Raw genomic sequence first — 27,056 nt, forward strand, 5'->3', positions numbered from 1 at the left:
AAACGCCGTCAGGACCGGGGGCGCCGCTCGGGGAGGTGCCCGCCCGCCCGCTCGCTCGCTGCTGTTGCCTCCGCCCCCGCGGCAGCAGCGGGCTACCCCGGCCCTCAGGGCGGCCGGGGCGCTCCTCAGGGACTGGACGAACTCGGGGCTGGGGGCCGGCCGGGAGCCCCTCCCGTGAGGATCGGCCTCGGGGCTGTTGGCCGCCCGAGAGGCGATGGGCGGGATCTGCCTGCCTGGTTGTGAGAGGTTTTCGTCTGGGTTCCTGAGGAAAGATACTGGCAAGGCTGATCTTCCCGGCCCACAGGTGCGCTCATCCCTGCTCTGCTCTCTATCCCGCCCCCTTTCTTCCTCACCTCATCTTCCACGGAAAACGAAACCGTGTGTGACCATCCATGGGGCTTTCCTCAGGCTGTCACTGAAGCCAGCCACCGTTCCTGTGGGGAGCACCCATTTTTTTTAACCAGGGTTTAACGGGGCCAGGCCTTGGCCCATCACCGTGGCACATGGTTGGCCAGCTCCCACACTTCACATGAAACAGAGTACGATAGGTTTGATCGTAATTGTAGACATGATAGTCTTAAGATCTGAAGATGTTCTGTTCTTGTGTTTTTTTTAAAGTTAGACTGATAAAAGATGCCCCCTGCCTTAAAATCCCTTTCTCTTAATATTGCGAAGCACATCCTGTTGGCTGGGGTGGCTGCTCTCAGTGGCCCCCTGGCACTGCTGCTACTCGAGTGTGGTCGAGTAACGCTTGGGTGTTGCCAAGTCCGGGTTGCTGAAAACGTGCCTTGCACAACTGAGGTCTCTTTATCCCTGTCCTGTGTTTACCATGGCTACGTCTTCACTCTAGAGTCAATTGGTGCTGCCTGTGCCTACATAAATACCTTTTGGATTTAGTGCGTTTTGCGGCTATGCCACAAAAGGAATAGTTAAATTTAAGCATTGTTTTTATTCTGAAATTTATGCATTCGTTTTGTTAATGCTGACCCCAGCTGCTAGTCTCAGATTCCATCTGATGCCAGGGCTTGTGTGTGCCAAAAGGGCTTGAATTGGAGAGCTCTCCCATTAACTCTTAACAGAAATTTGTTACCTGCCTAATACCAAAGTAATTATGTCAGAGATGCAAATGCTCCTTCTTGTACATCCCAGGTTTCATCATGGGAGATGAGAGATGCATGGCTCGGATTCATCTCGCCTACTACCTATATTGTAAACATTTGTATGGTATGGTCCACCTTCAGATGGCTGCCAATTAGCCCAGGTGAACTGCTCCCTCAGTTCCCTCCATTGGAAAGGGAGCCTGTGGCCACAGCTGTGTAAGATTAGAGGAGATGTAGCCTATCTTAAGTGCCCTAATTTAGGCAGTAAGTTAGTGACTGCTGTAAATAATCTTAGTTTTTGATTTTCTGTTCTTTAAATGCCATATATTGGGTAATGCTTTTATGAAGTGTAAGGCTAGAATGATCTGTCTGTCATATTGGTGATGCGCAGATACTTCTTTGTGAAACCCCAACAACTCGGTGAGGCTAAACCGTTCCAGCATGTCTTATGGGTATATTGAGAGCAATTCAGGAAATCTGTTATTATCATGTCACACAAGGAAAGAGAAGAATGGAAGAACTTGTACATTCACAGATTTCAAGGCTTTAGCATATATGTTATTTGATGACTCGTGATGAGATCAGCCAGCAGTGTGACTTGTTTGCAACTAAAAAATTGTATCTCTTTTCAGTTTGTCTGAATTAAAATTCCAGTCACTGGATGTTAGTACATCTTTTCACGGAGATTGACTTGCACCCACTCTTGGATATCTTTTCCATTTGCAGGTACCAGGATGCACTAATGAAATCAGCTATGAAACTTCTCTTCAACAAACTGGATGTCCCAAGCCCTGTAAGACACCTATCATAACGCTTACTTTTCAGCATCTAGTTCACTTTCTGTGACACTCCTTTGAATGCTTTCCAGTATTTTGATGTTGTAAGCACATACACCAAATTAGGAAGTAAATTACACCAAATTAGTGTTACAGTACTAGATGTACAGAGGTGAGGCAACTTCCTACCTTCTACTTTGTATTCCCCTTTACAGACCCCCAAAAGGTCACACTAATCCCTTTTGCCATACCATTTCACCAAGGAATCCTATTCAGACAGTTTTCTGTACGTTCTCCTGTGATTACTGCTTTCCAAGGCATTTTTTTAACATGAGCATATAGGCATATTCTTTTTTTCCCAGATGTATTATGGTGCAGTTAGCTATAATGAAATTATTTTGTTTGACTGCAAGGCAAATCAGATCGATCTATAACAGGAAAGTAATGCCATCCTTTAATAAAGTCATCTGTTAATAGCAAGCTTTACATGAATATTATTGTCTGATTAATCAATGATTATGTTAAATAATCTTCCACTGAGAGTCCTTGGGAGTCCCATTAAAGTCACTCTACTTCCTGTCTCCATAATCACAACTATGCTTTGATATGTCTTAGTGAGCCAATTTAATGCATCTGTTGCATGCCCTGTTTTTTTCCACAAAATGTATGCATTTCAGCCAGTGCAATCCTGGGGAAAAAAAACCAGAGAGAGACAGCAACTTCTTGATATAATTCGTTTTCTGTGAAAATATGCTGCATGCTGGACTTCTAGTCGCTATGTTTTTGTTAATGTGATGGAAATATTTCCATTCACATATGTTCCATATATATACGGGAGAGATGGTCACCTGGGACATGGAGAAGGCAGAGGTGCTTAATGACTTTTTTGCTTCAGTCTTCACCAGCAAGTGCTCCAGCCACACTGCGCAAGTCACAGAAGGCAAAGGCAGGGACTGGGAGAATGAAGAACTGCCCACCGTAGGAGAGGATCAGGTTCGAGACCATCTAAGCAACCTGAGGGTGCACAAGTCCATGCGACCTGATGAGGTGCACCCACAGGTCCTGAGGGAACTGGCAGATGAAGTGGCTAAGCCACTATCCATCATATTTGAGAAATCGTGGCAGTCCAGTGAAGTTCCCACTGATTGGAAAAGGGAAAACATAACCCCCACTCTTAAAAAGGGAAAATAGTAAGATCCAAGGAACTATAGGACAGTTAGTGTCACCTCTGTGCCCAGCAAGATCATGGAGAGGATCCTCCTGGAAGCTATGCCAAGGCACATGGAAAATGAGGTGATTGGTGACAGCCAGCATGGCTTCACTAAGGGGCAAATTGTGTCTGAAAAATTTGGTGGCCTTCTACGATGGGGTTACAGCGTTGGTGGATAAGGGAAGAGCCACGGGCGTCATCTACCTGGGCTTGTGCAAAGCATTTGGCACTGTCCCGCACAACATCCTTCTCTCTAAATTGGAGAGACATGGATTTGACAGATGGACCACTCAGTGGATAAGAAATTGGCTGGATGGTCACACTCAAAGGGTTGCGGTCAATGGCTCGATGTCCAAGTGGAGAGCAGTGACAAGCAGCATTCCTCAGGGGTCGGTATTGGGACCAGTGCTGTTTAACAACTTTGTCAGTGACATGAACAGTGGAATCAAGTGCACCCTCAGCAAGTTTGCCGATGACACCAAGCTGTGTGGTGTGGTTGACACGCTGGAGGGAAGGGTTGCCATCCAGAGGGCCCTTGATAGACTTGAAAGGTGGGCCCGTGCGAACCTCATGAAGTTTAACAAGGCCAAGCGCAAGGTCCTGCACATGGATCGGGGCAATCCCAAGCACAAATACAGGCTGGGCAGAGAGTAGCCCTGCGGAGAAGGACTTGGGAGTGTTGGTTGACAAGAAGCTCAACAGGACCCAGTGATGTGCGTCTGCAGCCCAGAAAGCCAGCCGTATCCTGGGCTGCATTAAAGGAAGCGTGACCAGCAGGTCGAGGGAGGTGATTCTCCCCTTCTACTCTGCTCTCCTGAGACCCCACCTGCAGTACTGCGTTCAGCTCTGGGGCCCCCAACATAAGAAGGATGCGGACCCGTTGGAGCGAGTCCAGAGGAGGGCCACGAAGATGATCAGAGGGCTGGAGCACCTCTCCTGTGTAGACAGGCTGAGAGAGTTGGGGTTGTTCAGCCTGGAGAAGAGAAGGCTCTGGAGGAGACCTTATAGCAGCCTGCCTGTACCTAAAAGGAGCCTACAGGAAAGCTGGAGAGGGACATTTTACAAGGGTGTGTAGTGATAGGACAAGGGGTAATGGCTTTAAACTGCAAGAGGGTAGATTTAGATGAGATGTAAGGAAAAAGTTCTTTACCGTGAGGGTGGTGAGGCACTGGAACAGGTTGCCCAGAGAGGTTGTGGCTGCCCCCTCCCTGGCAGTGTTCAAGGCCAGGTTGGATGGGGCTTTGAGCAACCTGGTCTAGTGGAAGGTGTCCCTGTCCATGGCAGGGCGCTTGGAACTACATGGTCTTTAAGGTCCCTTCCAACTCAAACCATTCTATGATTCTATGAGTCTATGTTTATATGTTACTATCTTAAATCCTTTTAAAGTTGGATTTTAATGTAGTTGCGCATATACAATATCTAGGAGCTGACCTGCACACTAATAAGTCTTTAAGATCATACAGCTGAAGTAGAACATACAGGGTCAGAGACACAAGTGAATGGTGATGCGCTGCTTTGAGTGGATGACTAACATCACCAGTTCCCACAAGCTCCTAAACTTACAGGGGTGACAGTGGACCTTGCCATAGTGAGGCATGCAATGACCTGCAGTGATTCCCGGTCTCGGGCTTTCTCTCTGTACTCCACTGCTTTGCAAAGAGAGCTGGTTAACACTTGCCAAGAGAGCCACTTCTCCACAATTCAGCAGCTCATACTCATGGACACAAACCATCCGGACATTTTGAAAGGTTTGAGTTTGAAGCCAAGGTTTGCCTCTCAAATCTGTTGCCAGTGATACTCTTCATTATTATTTTTTTTTCTCTCTCTCTCCCATTACTAAGAGCCTTGCAAATTTGCAGTTCTGACCTACCATTTTCTTATGACCTACTGTTGCTATTGTTATGAGTTAATTTTGTAGATTTTATGTATTGTCCTCTCTATGATACCAGAACTAAGTTTCCAAACAATACCTGTAAGGAATCATGTGAGTAGCCTAAAATAAAAATGATCCCAAGCTTTTCATTAGATTCCAGGCTTACACATCACATCCGCTATAGTGTCATCCCAAAGCAGTTTTATGTTTTCTGTCTTTAGACAGAACCTCTGCTGAAAGTTGGAGAAAAAATATACAACCCAATCACAGGAATATCTAGGTATGAAAAAAAGCATTCACTTGAATGCCACAATGTAAAAGTGTCAGTAGCTATGCAGTATTTTTTTACATGAAGCCTATCTGTGAAATACAAAGTCCCATTTTTTAATCAATATTTGCTTGCATTTTTGGCACTAAAAATTTATTCTACAAATAATCCAGTTTTTCTTGGCATCTAAATGAAAAAACAGGCAAAAATAAGTTCTTAGAAGCCATGTAATTTTTCATTACCATTTATTTTTAGTTTTCATACTTTCTGTTTATATATCATATTAAATTTTAATTTTAATATATTTCACAAACATATAAAAATACAGGTTTTGAGTGTATTCTTTTTGTATTTTTTGAAAGTGGTGATCGTATGATACAGTCTGACATTGTCATTTTGTAATCCCAGGGTTGGGGCTATGTCAACAAGGTCAGAGAAAGTAAGATGTGTTGCACTGAAGTATTTTTATGGCTATTTTTGTAATTCTGAGCATACTAATGTTTTAAGACTGCAGTTATTAATGCATTGTTATGTAAATCTTAAGTATGCCCAAACCAAATGTTATTTCTATGCAGAAGTTAACGAGCCTTGAGATGTCAACAGTTCTGAAGATGTTTCTCATGCTGAAGGCAATAGTTTCTATGCCTAGGTGTAAATAAAGTAAATAAAACAAGATAAGTTGCTGGCAGCAGTGCTTTCAGCTAATTTCAACCAATATATTCAGTGATGCTGTTGAATTATCAGGTACAAACAGTGCGTCATACAATAACAAAGCACAATTTCTAAATACAGTTATTTCTATTAACTCCGTAGAGACCAATTAAAAAAATCAAAACAATTGATCTGTGTGCTGTGGGGTTTTTGAGTAATAAAAATGTAAAGAGAAGAGAAATGGAAATATTTGAGGACAACATCAGGATTGAAACACTAAATATTAGATAATTCAGTTATATGTATTGAAGAATTATGCGTAGTTTTAGTATTTGCTATAGCTTACTTCATCTGGAAATGCATTTACCCAAAGAAAATGCTGAAAATGTTTAAAGTTGTGTATATTCAGAGTTACTGATAAATCAGTGCTAGCTGAGTTGCTTGTAGTAATGGACTTGCTTCTCCTTTCCTGCTCTTGCTGCTTTAAATATGTATCCAGTGAATGAAATGTAATGGCTGCTTGAGAAAGAGGGATCTGCCACCAAACAAGAAGGAAATGAAGATATTAACATTAATTGGGTAATTGATTGAAAGTATTTCCTGGTAGCACAGAAAATGCTTATTTAACAGTTGACAGACAACAAAGGTACAAAGACATAGATAGCAAAGAAGGGGGGAACTGACCCAAAATTAGCAATAAAGAGCTTGAAATTAAATATTTGCTAGGGCATTAGCACCATATCCCCCCTGGAAAAGCAGGTTCTGAATACTGCCTATCAATCTTCCACATGATGGATCTCCAAATCAGAATTTCAGTGACCAGGGGGCAAAATGAGGAGTGCTAAAAGTAGAAATTATTTGGGGATAAGAAAACAAACCAAACACTCTTCTCATTAAAATTTGCTGCTGAAGGTAGCTGATGATCAGAAGGCTTAGGCATTCAGATTTTTTTTTATTAGTAATTCATTCCTTTATTTAAATTTGGCAGGATATACAGACCCTTCTGAAGTATTTTGGAGAACACAATGCTTACTATAGTCAAGCAGACTATTGGCTTATTTTTACTATATTTTCAGGGCATGTTGTTGATTAGAGCATTACATCTGAATTTCCAGAATTTGGAATGATAGAAATAAATTTCAAGTTCACAGTGTTACATTTAGGCACCCGAGTTCATCTAAAACCATATAACAGAGGCTATATAAGTTTTGGGTATACTGAGGACTTACAGCTCGCCTGGAAGTCAGTGCAGCTGAAGAATCTGAGTAACCTAGAAAACTGTTACCTGTATAGTACATACCTGCATACATATATATATGTACCTTACAGTACATGTGCCTATGTTGACTGAAACATCTTGTGAAAATACATTTTTTTACTTCTGTGTATTTTGTGAGTAAACATTTTGACAGCATTTCTGGGAAGAATTAAGCAGATAGAATAGAAAGGAGATATCAGGAAGGTGACAATAATCCTGTGAAATTAAAAAGATTCCAATTAACTGGTTTCTTAAAACTGTGAAATTACTAATAGAAAAAAAATTGAAATATTGGCAGCAATCATTACTGTGGGGAAATTAGCTTGCTATTCAACAGGATAAAGTCAAAAAGTCTAAGAAGGTCAGAGGAAAGCTGACACTTCCATTGCTTTAGTCTTGAGAACTTGTTAGGGAAATACATACAATTAATTAAAACAAAGCTACCCAGAGACCTAAATTGTGAAGAGTTTTTCTTGTTATCCACTGTCATTTTTAAGTTCTGTTCAGACTTTCTGCAGAGCTGTATTTTAATCCTCATGTGAAATTAGAGGAAAATGTTCCTATGAAGTGCAAAACCTTTGTAATGATAAACTAATGCCGTTCAGGAACTGGAATTGCCAGAATGCAATAAGTTATAGTTAAGTGAGGTTGTTCTCAGAGGCAATTACAGGTTTTACAAAGATAGTAATTTGCCTCTTTTCTTCGTAGATACATTGTCATTCATCAACATTTAGCTTCCCCCACATTTTTCAAGTTCTCTTGAGTCACTGAGGGCTTTACAGGAAATAGATTTGAGAAATGCCTTGTGTGACTTTATCTATTTTGTGGCCCAATCTTGGCCGTCAGTAAGATGTACTTACCAGTGTAATAGCATTTGAAATTTGCAGCATCGGGAATTAGAGAAAAAAACATACACACGTGGATCGCTGTAGCTAGGCATGTAACGTTTTTGCCTGGTTGCCAGACTTTTATTATTTAAGAAATTTTTCAGGGACTGGAATCATTCATAATTGTCACATTAGTAGAAGTGGAAGAAATCAGCTTTGTGTACAATGAGTCATATGTGTGCAAACTATTTTTTAAGTAAGTTAATGTCTTATGTGAGACTGGTGTAACTTTATTTTAAACCTGCTCTGTTAGATAGAAGGTGTCAATTCACTGTATTGAGTAGTCAGCATCTTTGTGTCCTTATTTTTGGAAGCATTGATTCTCCACATTACAAATTTTGCATGCTGACGGGTGTCTTTGCAGACGCTTGTTGCTAGAAAGCCGTTTAAATATGGACTGCCACATTATGTGCTGTTATTCCAGTTCAGTTTGTAAAGTTTAGCCCGTTGCAGGCAAAAATACCACAAAACAAACTAAATGTTGTGAGATTATCATAAACCAATTTTGTTTCAGGACATACATTTCTGAAAATCAAGACACTGATAATCACTGTCTGAATAAAGCTTTGAAATACTGCACTACTACAAAACAACACAAGTATTTGGGGAAAATGTTGCTATGATCTACCACAGTCAGGAAGAGACTTTACTTACCATATGTTACAAATTTGCCGATGTGATATCTCATCTGGTTTCTACTGTGAAATGCCATCTGTCTTGTACTCAAAATCTACAGAAAAGTAATTGTTGAACTCTGTAACAAAGAGGTTGTGGATAAATATTTTGAGATTAGTGCAGATCTGTAGGTATTTTATATTATTAACTTTATATATTTATGTAGACATACAGTTATCTTTTAGCAGAACATATAACAAAATGAAAGTATACAATTATTAACATGTTATCCTTTTGATATTTGCAGTTAGAGGAGACCTGCGAGACAATCGTGATGCTGTGACCAGCCACTGGTAGATCGTATGGCAGACAGTATCTAATCAGGTATTCCATCTGCAGTTATGTCTTAAACTTCATAGCACTGTGAGATGAAGGTGTCCTAATATACAAGTTTATAGTTGAAAATATTTTACATATCAAATAGGATACTTTTGACAAAGATGAAAATGCTCTACTTAGATTCTTAGAAAAATATGGGTTTGATTTACCCCTTGTTAAGCCAGAGAAATTGTCTGCCGTCGTTTAATGGTTTTGGTAATGTGGGATTTTAGAAGGGTGTTTCCTGAAGTATGTCAGGACTGAGTTTAGATAGATTTTTAGATACTTTTGTAAGTATATTTACAAAATTTAACAGAATCTGTTTAAAAAAAAAAGAACTCCACTTATTGTCCTTTTCTTTACATAAACACAAAGAAAACTGTTAAATATATACGAAGATGCCAAAAAGGACACTCCACAAGAGTGAAGCAGGATTTTTGCATTAGAGCAATCAGAAAACTCTCAGGCAGAATTGTCAAGAAAACTGGTGCAAGGATAATAGGTCAATTTGCTATGAAATCTATGTAATTTTACTTAAATTCACACTGAATGAAACTGAATAAACCTGCTGCAAATGAAACAAAACCTTGTATTTGATTAAGTGTACAGACAAATAAGTACCAAATGTTTTGACTTTACTCAGTAAAAAGCAATGTTAAAATAAACTCAGTATTTTTATATAAGGCTACTTCCTCCTTCCTTCTGGCTTCACTTGTGGCTGACAGTATAAAAGTCCTTGCTAGGGTCTGCCTCAGCGCTCTCTAACGAAGCTCTAATTTTCTCTGAAGCTCCCTTGAACTCTTATGGTTTGAACAGCGGAGCCTGAAACTGAAGTGTGTTAATTCCTGTGGGGACAACAACTTTAAGTCACAATTAAACAGTTCTTCACCCAAACTCTATGGCCTGACCAAAGCACATGCCATGCAGTGTTACTTCTGAGCCTCTAACACAGGGTGTGGATGAAGTGGCCTTTCTGGATTATGTTCCCATTTTGGAGGCACTGGAGCCGGGACTCGGAAGCCAGGGCAGGAACTTGTGTAGTTGATACTCTACCTGGAAAACTGAGGCACAGGTTTGTTTGGGGAGCAGAGCAGAGGGAGGAGACCTAGAAAGCATATCCTGGCTACATGTAATTTTATAGAAAGCTTTGCCTGATAGTTGGGGTATGTATTCACTAAGCCTCCAATTAATTAAGACTAACTTATTTGGGACTAAAAGTGCCGATTGTAACAACGGACAAAATGCAAAAATATGCAAAGTTGTTAATTGTAGTATAAAAACAACATAACTTGTTTTCTGAGATTTTTTTTTTTAGTGCTTTAATTATGAATGATTAAAATTTGCTTGCTTATTCCCTGTGGAGTGAGATATTAATAGAAAATTCATAAAAAATTAATAAATATACAGTCACGAGAGTAGTTACAAGTCTTTCTATGACTACATAGTTATTTGTATTGTTCTCAACATATTGTATATTATACCTTAAAATGCTGTAGGCTTGTTTTAAATAGCTGCTGAAAAGAACAACAAATACAAGTTATTTGATAAAAAAGTTGATTCCTACATCCTGGTAGCTGACCTGTCTTTTGTACCTTCTCTGTAATGCTGGGTTTTGTACATTTGCCATCAAGTAACTGTAGATTTCTCAGGATTTTTTTGTGTTTATGATTATACAACACGATGAGCTTGGAGGGAAATTTATGTATATTGAAGTTGGTGTATATGTTTCATCAAAAATGAATTTTCATAAGGAAATAATTTGCTGTGGGAATGCATTAATTGAGGTAAAATGCCATTTGGTGAAACCTTCTTTCTCTGCCCAAGTAACTTCAGTCATGTTTTTACCAATATGCTGGAAGGACACACTGGAGGGATAAAAGATTTGAGTTCAATCAGGCAGAAGAGGAATGTGAACTAGATTTCAGTTTTCCGAATTATAACTCTGAGCACTGGGCAAGTAAGCATAAAGAACTGCCAAGATGCTGCCTCAAGCTTTGTGTGAGGTTGGAAGCTCACCAGATGATGACTCCTAGGGCAAATGGTGCATGCTGTTCTTGTCTCACTGTCCTTGGGGGCAGACAGCTCATATAATATGATGGCAAGAGTGGTCTGTGATGTGAAAGCTTAACTCTTCAGGCTTTTCACCCTTGTACTAGATGGGTTTTTAGCAGACTTCCTGTTTCTTTCTCACCTGATTGGCATATGCCTTCTGATTGTATCACCATATTCTGTATAAGGGGCCATGCCCGTCACTGCCCCTTGGCTTCTAATTTGCTCTTGCTATGCCTGCTGCCAGTGAAGCTGGCAAAGTTTCAGCTATGCAGGGCTAGTTGAGCACCATCAACATCCTATAGGCTAGGGCAGACGGGTAAAGTTTGGCATCACAGACCTCATCTTCACCCAAAACACTTGAGTGTAGCTGGTGCTGTTTCTGATGGGACAGTACATGTCCTTCACTGGATAGCAGCCAGGGCCAGTGTCCCCTGTGGCCAGGTGACAACTGCATCCCAGCCCAGTGTTTCTATTATCCAAGAGAGTTTCTGGGTGAGGGAGCCAGCACCCATTTGTAGGACTATATTGTCTTCCATTTTGGGGATTACTAGTGCTGAGCTTAGGAAAAGAAGGGCTGTATCCAGAATGCTGTACCTACTGCCCTGCTGCGACAGCACACGTCTGTCAGACCTGCTGTCAGATTGCCATGAAAACAGGGCAGAGGCCATTGTTTTCTATAGAGCCTAGCCAGGCCAAACATCTGCATTTTAGCTGGTGGCTAGTTTGGTGGCAGTGAATCCACTGCTGCTTTATAGCCTTTGAAATAATTTTACAGCCCTCCAAGGACAAACATCATCTCAGAAATGAAATAGAATATATGGGTAGATAGGTAATTAGAAGACAAGGTCTATGCTATGAAATAGGCATGTCACTATGGAGATATCTTTTTTTTTTGTCTGCTCCCTTCCTCTCCCCTTCTTGGTAGTGGTTATTCAAAAAGGGGTATAAAAAAACCTCATAAACATGTTAAGAGAGTTAGACATAAGTTCAAACCCTGTCCAGCTGCAATATGATTGGAACCCAGAGTTTCCCAGGTCCTGGGTGAGTGCTCAAAAAATTTGACCTTTATGTGAAAGACCTTCTTCTCCAAAGGCAGCTGATTTTTTGAATCCTGAGTAAATGAAGATGCTTTAAAATGGGAATTAGTTTTGGTGTCTAAAGCCATTTGTGATGGGTTGACCCTGGCTGAGCACCAGGTGCCCACCAAAGCCGTTCTATCACTCCCCCATCCTCAGCTGGACAGGGGAGAGAAAATATAACAAAAGGCTTGCGGGTCGAGGTAAGGACAGGAGAGATCATTCACTATTGCCATCATGGGCAAAACAGACTCAATTTGGGAAAAATTAACTCAATTTATTACAAATCACCGGAGTAAGGTAATGAGAAATAAAACGAAATCTCAGAACACCTTCCCACCACCCCTCCCTTCTTCCCGGGCACAACTACACTCCCGGATTTCACCACCAAGCCCCCGCAGCGGCACAGGGGGACAGGGATGGGGTTTATGGTCATCACATGTTGTTTTCTGCCACTTCACCTCCTCAGGGCGAGGGCTGATCACACTCTTCCCCTGCTCCAGCGTGGGGTCCCACCCACGGGAGACAGTCCTCCACGAACTCCTCCAACGTGGGCCATTCCCACGGGCTGCAGTTCTTCACGAACTGCTCCAGCATGGGTCCATTCCACGGTGTGCAGTCCTTCAGGAGCACACTGCTCCAACGTGGGTCCCCCACGGGCTCACAAGTCCTGCCAGAAAACCTGTTCCGTGGGCTCCTCTCTCCACAGATCCGCAGGTCCTGCCAGGAACCTGCTCCAGCGCGGGGTTCCCACGGGGTCACAGCCTCCTTCGGGAACCCACCTGCTCCGGCGTGGGGTCCTCCACGGGCTACAGGTGGATATCTGCTCCATTGTGGACCTCCCTGGTCTGCAGGGGGACAGCCTGCCTCACCAGGGTCTTCACCACGGGCTGCAGGGGAATCTTCGCTCCGGCGCCTGGAGCATCTCCTCCCCATCCTTCTTCACTGACCTTGGTGTCCGTAGGCTTGTTTCTCTTACATGTTCTCACTCCTCACTCCGGCGGCTGTTTCTCTCCCCGTCCCAACTTTTTTTCCTTCTTAAAAATGTTATCACAGAGGTGTTACCGTTATCACAGAAGCGTTACCACTATCACTGATTGGCTCGGCCTTGGCCAGCAGCGGGTCCGTCTTAGAGCCGGCTGGTATGGGCTCGCTCTCTCTCGAACACAGGGGAAGTTTCCAGCAGCTTCTTACAGAAGCCACCCCTGTAACGCCCCCCACTACCAAAACCTTGCCAGACAAAACCAATACACCATTAAAATAGACGCACAGAGAAGAAAATGTTTTAGGTACACCTCTTTCTTTGGCATTTGTGATAGCCTGGTTCAGTCACCTCACTGTTGTAGCTGCTGCAAATCCTGACCAGGGAGCATCACTCTGCCTAACTCTGGATCATTTCATATGTAAGATTAGGCAAACACTGAAGTTTCTTTTGTGACCTCTATCACAGACGTGGGTGGAGAAAGAAGACGAAAGATACAGGTCCAAGAGAAACCCTGCAGCAGGGCCCCGCATGCCCCCCAGCCTCTGCAACCTCTGCCCCCCAGGCAGGGGCCAGCTGCCTGGGCTGGAGGCCAGCTCTGGTGCAGGCCATCCATGTAAGCTGGGATCAGGCTGCTGGGGACATAGAGAGCTGCGAGATGCTTCTTTTGCACGTCTCTTCTTTGCCTGGGAGCTACATTTGAGCTCGGACCCTCGACCGTGGTTCTTGCCTGAGCCATGTTGGAGCTGTGCCTGTGCCTGGTCCTGATCCTGACCTGCTGGCTTGACCTCGGACCTCTCTCATCACTGGGGCCTTGCCTGGGCTGTGACTGACCCTGGTTACCCTTGGCGGACCTGCCCTGCTCTCCTTGCTCAGGCACAGTGGGACTGTCCCCTTGCTGGTAAGGATGCCACCTTGCTGTCACACCAGCTCCTGGCTGGCCTTCCCTGGGGAGCAGCCTGCTCTTTGCTTCTCACAGATGATTTACAGAAGAGATTTTTTTCATCTCAGACTTTTATCCTTTTTTACCTGTATTATTTGTTGGGTTTTTTGCTGGGCTGTTTTTAATACATCTAGATTTTATATTGGACTAGGACTGGGAATATCTATTTAGCTGATTTAAGGAAAATAATAAAAATAATTCATAAAGTAGAATTATATAGAAGATTTGTGGTCTATGAGTAAAGGAGGTCTTTCAGTGCTTTTGGAACTATCTGTCCAAGAAATCAGAAGTCACAGTGGCGGGGGCGGGGAAGCCTGAAAGCCATGAAGCCATAAGCCACTCCTGAACGTTGGCTCAAAGACTCACCTTTCCTGTTTGCTCCTTCACATTCATACATTGCTAATTTATATTGTATGGCCGGTTACAGCTGAGGCGGGGTAAGAGGTCTTACCTCAGTATTCATTTCAGATGTTCACATGCATTGCCAGATTACTACGAATCTCAGGAAAGCTCACAAGTTATTTTTCCAAAATGCCTGTTGGAGTCAGCTATGTAACTTAACCTGTCAATATATACATTGATAAAATTGATGTCAACTAAAATATCACTGAAAAGAGGAGGAAATTTTACTGCATAGCTTTTCACTGCGAGGCGTGGTAACCTGGTAGAGCACTGCAGCTTGCCTTACACAAGTAGGTTGTCCATAGCTCCTGTCAACAGAGGGATTGAATTCCTCTGCCAACGGCTCTGTTGAAATGAATACGGCTCATGGTTAACTTCCCACTGGCACGGTGCATTGTACGTCTGCTAAACAAGCAGACCACAGCTTCAGAGGGAGCTGTAAGTAACTAAGATATGGAAATCCACCATTGACTGACATGTCAAAATAATTTGGGATGAAAAAAGTAATCCCTCCTCTGATATCAGTTGGATTAGGAATTGTATTTAGCCAAGCATAACTATATGGTTATTTTGCTAGATTAGAGATGAGATTTCTTTATTTTGAAAATGTGAGGGTTTGTACATGAGCGTATCACCAGATCCAAATTCCAGGTCTACCTCTTAGCAGTACGGTTCATTCGGGGATGCGTGGCACTTCCTAACTTTTCCTAAGCCACAGGAACACAGCACCCAGATGATATTGCTTATCTCCACTATTAACAAATTCACCTTTGTAAATTCCGCTGTCAGAAAATGGAAAGAACCTGTTCTTCAAGCCCAAGTTGTATTTTGAGACCCCACTATTATGCTAAACCCCTTTCTTCTGACATGGCTTCCATTACATGAGATGTCTGTCCCATATGGGCCCAGTGATAAAATACAAGTCTTGTATTATTTTCCCACTCCGTTCCATACGCTCTTGCTCACAGGGTGTACTGAGGGTTTTGGCTTTATTACTGGATTACTTTTCAAGCTTTCCTCCCGCTAGAAAGGCTAATGAAACTCAGTAAGTGCCAATGTGGGTCTGGAAAGTCTGAACAGTTGGGATAACTCATCTACTTTCAGGTTTGTCTTTTAGAGCTTTGCTGCAGTACAGCCTTCAGTAATAAAAGCAAAGATATATTAAGCTCCATAAATAAAATCTTCTCAAAAATCAGAAAAATGTTCTTCAGGAAAAGACTTTTAAATGGGTAACTCTAACAATGTTATACTGAATATCTCCACTCCCCCCCGGAGGAAGAATAAAAGTAAAATGTACTAGCCAAATGGCAAGGATCAAGAGCCCAATATATCTCTTTCTCATTATATGAGGTTTTTAAAAGGTGACTGGGAGACTAGGGAGTGCATTTCTATTGTAAAGTGGCAGGAGAAAATTAAAAAATGGCTCTATTAAATGTTCTCACTAGCTTAATTAAGAGATATATAACAAAGCACTTCATCTGGCTGGCTTTTATAGCCAATGGCAATAGTAAGTCCTTTAAAGAGAGAATAAAAGAGAAAAAGGGCAATACTGTATCTACATGTTGTGTGGGGAGAAGCTGTGGCATAAAGAGGATTGATTATCTTGAAATTTCATACGTAGAAAATAGAAAAGATTATTTTTGGTGGCAACTTTAGACTTAGAACTTTGCGATTTTGTCTTGCAATCACAATAATTTTTGTGCTGCTTATTTTCATGCCTATTTACTGATACTTGATTACCTTCAGGTAAATATCAATCTTCCTTGGTAACCTCCTTGTGCTTCCAGAGTGCATATTCTTGCTTGTCACAGACACCACCCACTAAACATACTCAGTAACTGTCTTTTCACAATGATTATACGTAAAGTGGAATATTTGACAACTGAAACAAAATATTTACATCACTTTAAAGACCAGTAAATGCATTAGAAATAGTTTAAGGAAGTTAGGGCAGGTTGTGTCATGCCTGTAAATAAAAAAATCAATGAGCTGCATTTATAAGATAGATTAAAATGAAGGCATTATCCTGCAGGAGGTGGAATTAGGGAAGTGGTGTAGGTAAGCTTAACTTGGATGGGAAGGTTCAAATCAGTTAGGAAAGTTTGGTTTTCAGTACCACAAGGCAGAAGGGAAAATATGGAATCTGAAAATCTCTTTTTTAACATTGACTCTTGATCCTGACAGAAGGTTTAAAACAGAGTTTATGTATTTAGGTAAAGCAGATTCAGACTGTCAAATGTAATTATCAATCGGAAAAAAGGCCAAATTAAAAAAAAAAGAAAATACAAAAAGATTACAGAAATGCAGAAAGGTATTACAAACATGCTAAGAAAGTTATTTCATTGGCAAACCTCTTTTTGTTACGTTTTGTAGTGTCAGTGAATGAAGATTTTGTTATATTCTCCCTAATTTTTAAGTAAAATGAAGACTGGCAAAAATGAAGCATTTGTGAGACAGAGGGTCTTTGCTTTACTTAAACGTTATGAGGATTATAACAAAATTTTCAGTCATTTACTTTAGGATTTTCTTCTCTGGCATACTCTAGAGAAATAAAAGACTGTAATTTTGACAATCTGACAGGCTATGTCTTAGCTCCTGTTATGCAGAAGCTTAAATTCTGTCAGAAAAAAAACCCAAACAACCTTTATTCAGTGGGCTGATAAGCACCATTAACTCCTAGGGAGGTCAATGGAAGCTGAGCAGGGACATTGCCTCCAAGGAGCTGTCTGCTATTTGTCTTCTTCAGCCCTTGGCCCAGATTCATCCCCTCCTGCCCATAAACATGGACACCTAAACAGGGGACTCTTTGTAAAGGTCTCAGAAAAAGACAGGCATATCCAGAAAGAGCAATTACAGTAACATTCAAAATTGTTCTGTGGGTCTGCTTACTCCCCCCCACTGATTACAGAACAGCTGAGGTCGGAAGGGACCTCTGGAGATCATCTGGCCCAACCCCCCTGCTCAAGCAGGGCCACCCAGAGCTGGTTGCCAGGACTGTCCAGGCAGGTTTTGAATATCTCCAAGGATGGAGACTCCACAACCTCTCTGGGCAACCTGTGCCAGTGCTCGGTCACCCTCACAGTGAAAAAGTGTTTCCTGATGTTCAGATGGAATGTCCTGTGTTTCAGCGAGTGCCCATTTCCTCCGGTCCTGTCTCAGGGCACACCTGAAAAGAGCCTGGCTCCATCCTCTTTGCACCCTCCCTTCGGGTATTTGTATGCATTGCTAAGATCCCCCGGATCCTTCTCTTCTCCAGGCTGAATGGCCCCAGCTCTCTCAGCTTTTCCTCATAGGAGAGATGCTCCAGTCCCTTCATCATCTTTGTGGCCCTATGCTGGTCTCTCTCCAGTATGTCCATCTCTCTCTTGTATTGGGGAGCCCAGAACTGGACGCAGAACTCCAGGTGTGGCCCCACCAGTGCTGAGTAGAGGGGAAGGATCACCCTCCTCTACCTACTGGCAGCACTCCTCCTAACACAGCCCAGGATAACATTAGCCGCCTTTCTGGCATGAGCACTCTGCTGGCTCCTGTTCAACTTGGTGTTCACCAGGACACCCAAGTCCTTTTCTGCAAAGCTGCTTTCCAGCTGGGTGGCCCTAGCACATACTGGTGCCTGGGGTTGTTCCTCCCCAGGTGCAGGACTTTGCACTTTCCCTTGGTGAGCTCCATGAGGTTCCTGTCAGCCCATTTCTTATTTATAAGAAATGTATAAGAACGGAGAAATATGAAATAAATTTCTTATAAATAAGAAATTATTTAGATAATGAAAGATCATAGAGGAAGGACATTTTTGTTCTATTTCCCTTTCCCTAGGGCAAAGTACCTATGCCCAAGTCATTCCTGATAGACATTTGTCTTGTTTAGTTTTAACAAGCTCCAGTAATGAAAACTTGAGAAGTCCCCCCAGGCACTTGTTTACTATGAGAAGGTTTTTCCTGATGTCTGCCCTGAAATTTTCCTTGCTGAGATCATTGCTTTTCCTCTGTGATCATTTTTGAAAATCATCACGTTCCCACTCTTCCCTATCAGTCTTTCTAATTAAGCTAAACGACCCCTCTTTATTTTATCTTTGTGATTTTAGATCTTTGATTATACTTGTTGTTGGACTCTCCAGTTTTTTGGTACCCTTCTTGAAATATGATGACCAGCTGTAAAACCATATTCATGGCCTGCCTTGTGGACTTGTGGTCTGGGCTTTTGGTGATGGCTCCTGCTGAAATTCCACCCTCCACCCCCCAAAAAAACCCACAAAAGCGGAACTACCTTGAGCTGAACAGCTGTGTTACCGAAATCCGGAATAAAACTCCTTAACATCAATGAGAAGTTAAGAAGCAGGCACTCCTTTATTGCAGCGCTGGGCACACAGGGGATCACTCCACCTAGTGTGTGCACCTGTCTGATTTAATCATGCAGGTTAAATATACACCTGTCATACATATTCACTAGATTTCTGGGAAATATCATACATAATCATCAATTGTCCGGAAGATCATTAGCATATGTAAATGTCCTTTTACGCAGGCGTAGTGAAGTCTCTGGTGGTCTTCATAAGCCCTCTGGTGGTCTTCCATAGTCTTCCTCACTTTGTCCGATAGTTGACCTCTGTTATACGATTCTGCGCAGTATGATTTTGCCATCATGTATTAGATTTACATAAAAGTGCATTCAATGTTAATTCTTAAATTTAACGTTTCTAGTGATTGGCCCCCAGTTACATCACCTTATCAATATTCTTATACTATAACATTCATTGGTTAATCTTACCTATTCCACTAACTGGTCTTTTGATCAAAGTAGGATTTCTAAACCACAAAGCTAAGGTCCATAACGATCTCTCTCTTTGTTCATTAAAACAAAACACTACAATCTAACAAATCTGTCTAAATTTCTATGGTTAACCGATCTAAGACAATACTTATTCTTTTTATGACTGTATACAGCACATTTTGTATGTTCTTAAGTTTCGATGACTACATTGCGAGCTTCAAACCCCTATATTCTACAATCTTTACCTTTTGATCAAACCCAGCTTATATAAAATTTTAACTTATCAGAATATTTGTAACAGCTGTGCAAAAGACTCATTATGCTCACCAAATTCAGTGAAGTTTCATCCAGCTTTCATCATAACAACACAAAAGACAGAGACTTGGGGGTTGGTTTGGTTTGGAGTGGAAAATCTCAAGCTTGCTTCCTATATCTCTAAAATAATATGTATCAGCTAACTGTGATTCCAATCTGTGTCTATGTAATGTCACTTCTTTGCAGTCCATCTGCAGAGAACTTCATATCTATGCTGCATAAAAGCAACGGTGGGCATCCAGTTTTCAATTTACCATTTTGACTACGTCAGCAGTCAGCAGAAAGAGGGAGGACTCCCGGAAGGTGATTCATCTTGGGACAAAGTAAGTATCAATACACTGGAGATCTTTTGCTATGTGAGACCTCTCTCTCTTTCCAGTAACCACGGAGGCAGCCAACTCAATTAGCTTAAATTAGACACTTAATCTTTAGATGGCTAAATTAGGTGAGTAAAAGTAATTAGCAACAATATTCTGTTTCAGAAATTCTCATTACTACTGCAGAAAAACTATTACTGCAAAAGATAACCTCATGACATATTATCCTGCTGACTGCTTTGTCTGGTGTAACTGAACAAAAATGCTTGTAAAAACAAAATAGACACAGTTGTGGGCTATCTGCTCAATAAACTGTACACACACGATGCAACTAATGACCTGTGGTGAATCTGCTAAAAATGCCAAGGGTTGAATCACTGCAGTATGAGCAAATTGGGTGGTAGGAATTGGCTGGTTTTGCAGAGACTAAAAAATAATGGAAAACAACATGTTTAAAAAGATTTGCTTCAATCATGCATCTGCTGCACAGACTCAGAAATGTGCAATTTCTCTCAGTTTACACAATCGCCACCAGTGTTTTATACAACACATAATGCATGGATTTGATTCAATAAATTACTGAGGTTAAGAGTCCAGTAGATTTCAGAAATAAGTGCACATCAGTTGTTATGGACCCTATTTTCAGTTGGTTTGTTTGGGCATGTGTACCCATACCCTGTGACCTTCTACAAGGAGGATATGCACAATTTACAAGTACTAAGCAAGTGCTGATTGGGTCAAGGTTGGGGGGGCGGATAGGCTGGATTTAATGAGTTCTTAGGTTAAGGATTAATACACCCACTGCTCCAGATACAACACCCAGGGTCTTTGCTGCCCAGCCAGGCATCAGTCATGATGGGGAGGGCGGGCTTGTCCCACAGCTCTCTGCAATGGGTGCACAGGTCTGCTGAGCCTGCCACCTATTACCAGCTCCACCGACACTCATGATGCTGGTGACCTGACCTGGTAGCTCCTGACTAGTCCCTGGGCCAACAAGCTTCCCTCTCTTTTTTAATTTAGGATTACACACATTTCCATGCCGGTGTTTTCTGTCTTGAATCCCTGAGCTGCTAACAATCCTGTCACACCAGTACCTGTAATTTTTATTTTTCTTGTCTCTGTACAGACTCACAGCTCATTTTTGGCACTCTGAGCAGAGGTTGTGCAGCTGTGGTGTCAGAGCTGGTCCATGGATCCTTGGTGCACAGACTGCTAAAGTCCTGGTGACAGGGGAAGCTTGCAGCAGGGTACAGAAAGAAAGAGATGGGGTTTGCTGAACAGGTGATATATTATTAAGGTGATGGGAGAGAGTGAATTTGGAAAGGGCGTAAGATGCCATTCTTCGGGGCATGCACCAGCTAAACAGCAAAGTTAGGAAGAAACTGTCCTTATATATCAGTTCTTCCACGACTGCTTACCTCATGGATTCTGTGGAAATTTCTTTTGCAGCATCCGGTACTGATCACTGTCAGAAACAGATCGCATTAAGTAGATGCTTGGGCTGCTCCTGTATTTGCAGCTCCTGCACTTTGTGTAGATGCATATATATGTGTAAAAAGACCTACAACCAATCTATGTTCTGCATTGCCCTGATGTTAGTGAGTAGACAGGTGTAGAAAGTGATTATAAAAGATGTATTAATGGCTACTGATGTTTTTCACCAAATAGTTCAACATTTCATTTATCAACATTACAGATGGAAAACAACTCCCTTTTACTTCATTTGTAGAAGGATTTCTATCTGTTCACATTTTCATCTCACATTTTTATGTAACTGATGTCCTTGGTGATGGTTGCTATGAAAGAATATTGGCACTTCAATCCAATGCCCCACTTATGGGGCTAGTGGACAGTGGTCCTCTTGCTTTAGATATGTATTTTCTACTTTAGTAGCTTTAGATTTCTTTCAGTACTAAGGCTCTTTGCCTAGTGACTGGTTATCAGTCACCTTAGCATTGGTAGGAGTTAAATTTTTATCTTCCTTATTTATTATGTTGACTTTCCCGTTAAAGCTTGTCTCTGTTGCATTTGAAAAATACACGAAACAGATTTCTCTCCTAAAACATCACATAGCTCAAACTTTTTTTGAAAGAAAAATGTCAGAAGGACATGTTTTTGTCACTTAGAAAAAGGACTCAATCATTAAATGTTTTCCTTCATGTGTGAATTTGTAATAGTTAAAGCTAATGCTACCTTCAAGGTAGAATAACTATGGTGATGCAAAACTGATGCCTATGAGAAGCCTACTGACTGGATCGAATCAACCCTGGCTCTCATCCAGGGAACCCTTGTTTCTCCGTAAGAGGGTTTCAGAAGTACCATTTGATCGTCTTTATTTGTATGTGACTCTTCACTTTCCTCTTTGCCTCCCTACAAACAGGAGATACTATTTATTATTTTCAGATCAATATAACAGTAATGAGGGAAATACCTTCATGCAAATCAGGGTAGACTCTTGCTGTGAACCCTGGAAAATTCCAGGCTAGAACAAGCCTCACACGACATTGCTGATTGTGATTAGGAAGGTGTGGTTTAGATCTATCTATCATACAGGTGATGCTAAAGACTAAAAATCCTGTGGACTTTTCTATTTCCTTGAGCACTGCCTTTAGATCAGCAGCCTCTGCACTACTCTGTGGTAGCTGGGACATCTGGATATCCTGGATGAAACTGCTAAATAGATGTGGGTAAGCATATCGAGGAAATTAAGACCATAAGCTGTTTGGAAGCTAGGACAAATGGGTATGATCTGGTAACTAGAACTGAAGATTGTTTGAAGGTGGTGTTTTGGGGCAAGGACTATCAGTAGGCATGGAGGTTCAGGTTGCTAAGGCTCCTAATGTGAACTGAAAGTCCAAGGGGGAGTAGGGTTCAGTTGCAGACGGAGTCTGAGACTTCAAGCTTACATTGCTGCTCCATCTTTTCTTCTTACAGCTTCATGGCAGGGATCCAGCATGGGAAGCAAGAAGATAGAAAGTGTTTGTCTATTCATAGCAGGTCCACATACCTGGCAAACCAGTAAGTGTATGTAGGAGCTTAATGTTTGAAGGAAATACTCAAGATAGTGCTGTCCGCCTCTCTGTGCTGTGCCCCTCACTCAGTTGCATTGGAACAACAGTTCATGTGCTTATAATGTAAATCGGATTATGAACTGAACTAGTGTTCAAAAAGCACCAAGTTTTTTTCTTAAGTCAAATCAGTTCCCAGGTCTGCCTCACAGCATGGCACATCATCACACAGGGATAAAAGAAAATGCCTGTGCTAGCCTCACTGCTGCATTTATCATAATGTGAAACGATGGTGTGAGAAGCCATGTGAGATATGGAATATTCTATAGAACTGAATTCTGGTAGTCAAAATTCTTAAAGACCTTACAATAAAATACCTTCTTCTGTAAGATGTACAAGAGAACTGAGAAAGCAAGACTGTGACAAAAAATCTTGTTTTTTCCTCATCAGAAACAATGTGCTATAGATTTGCAAGATGGGCACCAGATCACCTACCAGCATTGTCCCCATTCCATGTGACATTTTGTGGTGAAGACAGGGACTTACTATCTGAGTAGCAAATCCTGTCCACACAACTGATGTCTGCTGACTGCCTTTGCAGACTGTTGCTAATGCAATTGCAGAAGAAGAATTCTCTATTTGCGCTGGCAGCTGGTAACGATGGTGAATGATTGTCCTAATAAAAGTAGACTCCAAATAATATAGATAGAAACCAAACGATATAGATAGAGAAGCATCTAAAAGATGGTAAACAATCAACATGTCTGAAAATTGGCAGCTAAGTAGATGGAAGAAACCTAGATAAATGAGTGTGTTCACCAGAGGCAAGACAGCAGAAATCATCTGTCACTTTTGATAGCCACTACTTAGCTAATCAGTGTCCAGGCCATGCTCAGCACATATAACTATCATCTTCTTCTGGCAGCGAGGAAGAAAAGAAGGACCTAGGGAAAAAGAATGGGGAAGAGGGTGAGGTTGCTGTGTGTGGAATGGAGCAGAGGGTTGTCGGCATGCTAGGGGAAAGAAAAGATGGTGATCCCTAAAAAGCCAAATCGTATGTGTCCTCCTAATCATAGAATAAGTGCTGTACTTCTAATGCCCTAGAGAGTTCAGGAATTACGCCAGGTCCCAGATGCTTCAGGGAGATCTTCTTTATTCAATGACCTGTTCCCACCACCTGTGTAGGTCGCTCTCCATTCCCAGCTGGAACAAAGCTACTCAGAAATCCAGCCCTCGACACCACAGAAGGCACTGCTAGCTTTATAGCTACACAGGGCTGGAATTAATTGTTTTGAAACATCTGTGTGGAGTAATGGGGATGGAAAGGAATGGATAACATGACTTGGTATCTTTTCCCTTCTGTTTTTAGTTTATTTAAATTCTCAAGTGGATCTAAAATTTCAGAAATAGTGTTATTAATGGCTGTAACAAATACAGGATACACTGTCTTGTCAGCTTTGCTCACCTGAACTTTTGGTCTACTTATCTACAATTATAATTGCAATGAATAAGCCAAAACCAGACAAGAAACTGGGCAACCATGTCACATTTTAAAGAGCTAAAACTGTTTTAGATATCATATCACCGGAAAAACTTCGTTCTTAATATGTGTTTCCTCAAAATGTTCTTCCAGCTGACTGCCAAATGCTTTTTCTGTATTAAATGACACTCCCAATACTTGATCAATTTTTTCATACATTTCAATCCTGACCTTTTTGTGGCTCATGTAGTACTGCTGTTATCATCCTAGCCTCTATGTCTGTAGTCCAAAATTGTCATAGCTTGTTTATGTTTCTTTTGTTTTGAATGTTTGTTTTCATGAATCTTATATACAAAAAAAGAAAATTCCTTAATTACATTTCTAAACTTTCAGGAATTATTAAAATGCAACGAAATGGAAAAATGTAAATTATTCACAATTAATTTATTCTTGGTTTTTCTTTCAGTCTTGACAACAAAGTTAGGTAACATATATCCACCATAACACTTTGAGATTCTTGCTGCAATCTGCAATAAATGTTTCACTTAGAAGTAACTGTTTATATTATTATGGCAAAAGAGAGAAAGATGATGGATTTGTAAGACCGTAGTTTTATAAAATTTGCTTCAAATTCAGTATTTAATTTGACAGTATTCTCTAAAGACATTTGAATGCCATTTTCCTTAAAATAATGTATTGTTCAAAGGTTAGAACTTCAATTTTTGGGATGTTTATGAAGCAAGCTGCATTAAATGCATGCAATAAGAAATAGCAATGCTTTGCCTCCCAGGGTCAGGATGCAGGTGTTTTTACAAAATTAGTCACAAAAGTTATTGCATATGAAACTATTATTGGTGCATTTTGAGATGTTGATGCCATGACATCTTTCAGACATGCTGGTTTGTGTGTGTATAACGAATTGCTTCTCCAAGAGCGTGGCTCCTACACTCCACTGCAATACTAACAACAACAAGAAGGAAGAAGGATAATTTGCTGCCTTTATACAAATGTTCCCAGCTAAAAATGTATCCAGCATACATAAAGCCTATTCTTTTTTTTTAAAAGCCTCTTCCAGATAGTTGAAGACATCTGAGTAACTCAGCTCTAGTCAGCCTTGTGCAGCAAGCACAGCTGGACACCAGACACTGGCTCATTCTCCAATTACCACTACCCAGCTTTTTTCCCAACAGGCTCTCTTCTGCCAATAAAGCTTCCAGCTTCCCATAACGTACTGTCAGGCTGAGGTCATGTCAATGTAGACATAAAAACTAAATCTATGTCCACGCCCATAAGGAGGAAAATAAGGCAATAAATTTGGAACAAACTAGCATCAATAAAAGCAAAAAGACAACTGGGAAACATACGAACAACTTTAGAACTTCTTTGTATAGATCACAGTGGAAATATTCTGCATCTGTGTTTACCAGGCCACCCTCTGTAAGTCTTTTGCATTTCTGTTGCAAGCAGGAATGGAAAGCAATTTATACTTAAGAAGGGCTGCCCTTAGTTAAAAGCAACAAGACAGCAAAATTTGACTTTGTAAGATGTTACAGCCAAACTATAGGGAAAAAATCCCTATGTTTTGGTAAATATAAGAAAATAAACAGTGGTCTCTACCAGCCCCAGTCTTGCTGTCATATGTGAATAAATAATGATGGATCTGAAGGATCGTTTCCAACATCTTGCTACAAATTTCAGATATGTAATATGTTCCACGTTCTTGTGACCATAGCATGTGGGCTTTACTAAGTCTTGGCACAACCAGATCTCCCTTTTACTTCAAGTTTATTCCAGAAAATTTGGATTTGAGTTTAACTGAAAGATCCTAAGATCCATGCTTTTCTAAACCAGGTATCTTAGAGCAATTTTAGTTGTACGGATCCACACAGTGGATTAAATGCTATGGACTGTCATATGTAGGCAGTTTAAATATATTTCCTTCTGGATCTAAAATCTATTAAAAAAACAAAGCAGAAAAAGTAAATAATAGAGTATATTCTATTTTTTCTAATTGCGTAACCAGTCTCTTTCTGTAGGCCACCATCAAGCACCTTACAGTCAACCCATCATCAGTAGACCACAATTTAAAATAGACAGTTGTCACTGATGGACAATGATCTGTCAATCACAAAACCAATATAGAAATCATACTGTTGAATTTCCAGAGCTATCTCATTTTTTAAGGAGTTTTTACAGATATCCAAAGATTCTAGCCAACTGACTTCTTAGTCTTTCACAGCATGGGAAAGATAATATCCCAGAGGAAAAAATGTGGCTGACAAACCAGCTAGTAGAGAGTCCCAACAGCAAAAACAAATTGATATAAGAATTTGGTTGGTTTTGCAAAAGCTCAGCCAGGCATTTTTTTCAGTATTTTTGAAGTTCAAAAATGTCAGGGAGAATGAGTTTCTGACATTTTCTTTGGCTGCTACTGAAAGCTCATCTATATTCAGGCTATTGCACTTGAACTTTGAAGAGTCTGTCATAGCAACCTTAAAAAAAAAGTTAGTGAGTCCAGCTTTAGCTTAGTGAGGGAGACAGGAACCTGATAAGTGAGTGCAGATATTTTTATACCAGGCTCTGAGGAAAATGCTCAGTAATAATCATAGAAGCAAAACACTATGAAGAAGGATAAATGAAATGAGAAGTTATGCTAGTCTTTTGCCTCCGGAGGTAACAATTTGTAAGAGCAAATGCA

At 41.1% G+C, this 27,056-nt stretch overlaps 1 long non-coding RNA gene across 2 annotated transcripts; it reads left to right on the top strand.

Annotated features, from left to right (window-relative positions):
- Positions 1–18: 18 nt before the first annotated feature.
- Positions 19–25,785, top strand: LOC126046206 (uncharacterized). Of its 2 annotated transcripts, XR_007508259.1 has the most exons (6): positions 19–304; positions 1,827–1,893; positions 8,946–9,022; positions 19,740–19,876; positions 22,805–22,888; positions 24,752–25,785. It is a non-coding gene; the product is annotated as an uncharacterized LOC126046206 (long non-coding RNA). The 2 variants fall into 2 exon arrangements; XR_007508258.1 differs by having other exon boundaries at positions 24–304; positions 22,805–25,785.
- Positions 25,786–27,056: the final 1,271 nt, after the last annotated feature.

This window comes from Accipiter gentilis, chromosome 15, assembly GCF_929443795.1.
Source record: "Accipiter gentilis chromosome 15, bAccGen1.1, whole genome shotgun sequence".
Lineage (NCBI taxonomy): Eukaryota > Metazoa > Chordata > Aves > Accipitriformes > Accipitridae > Astur > Astur gentilis.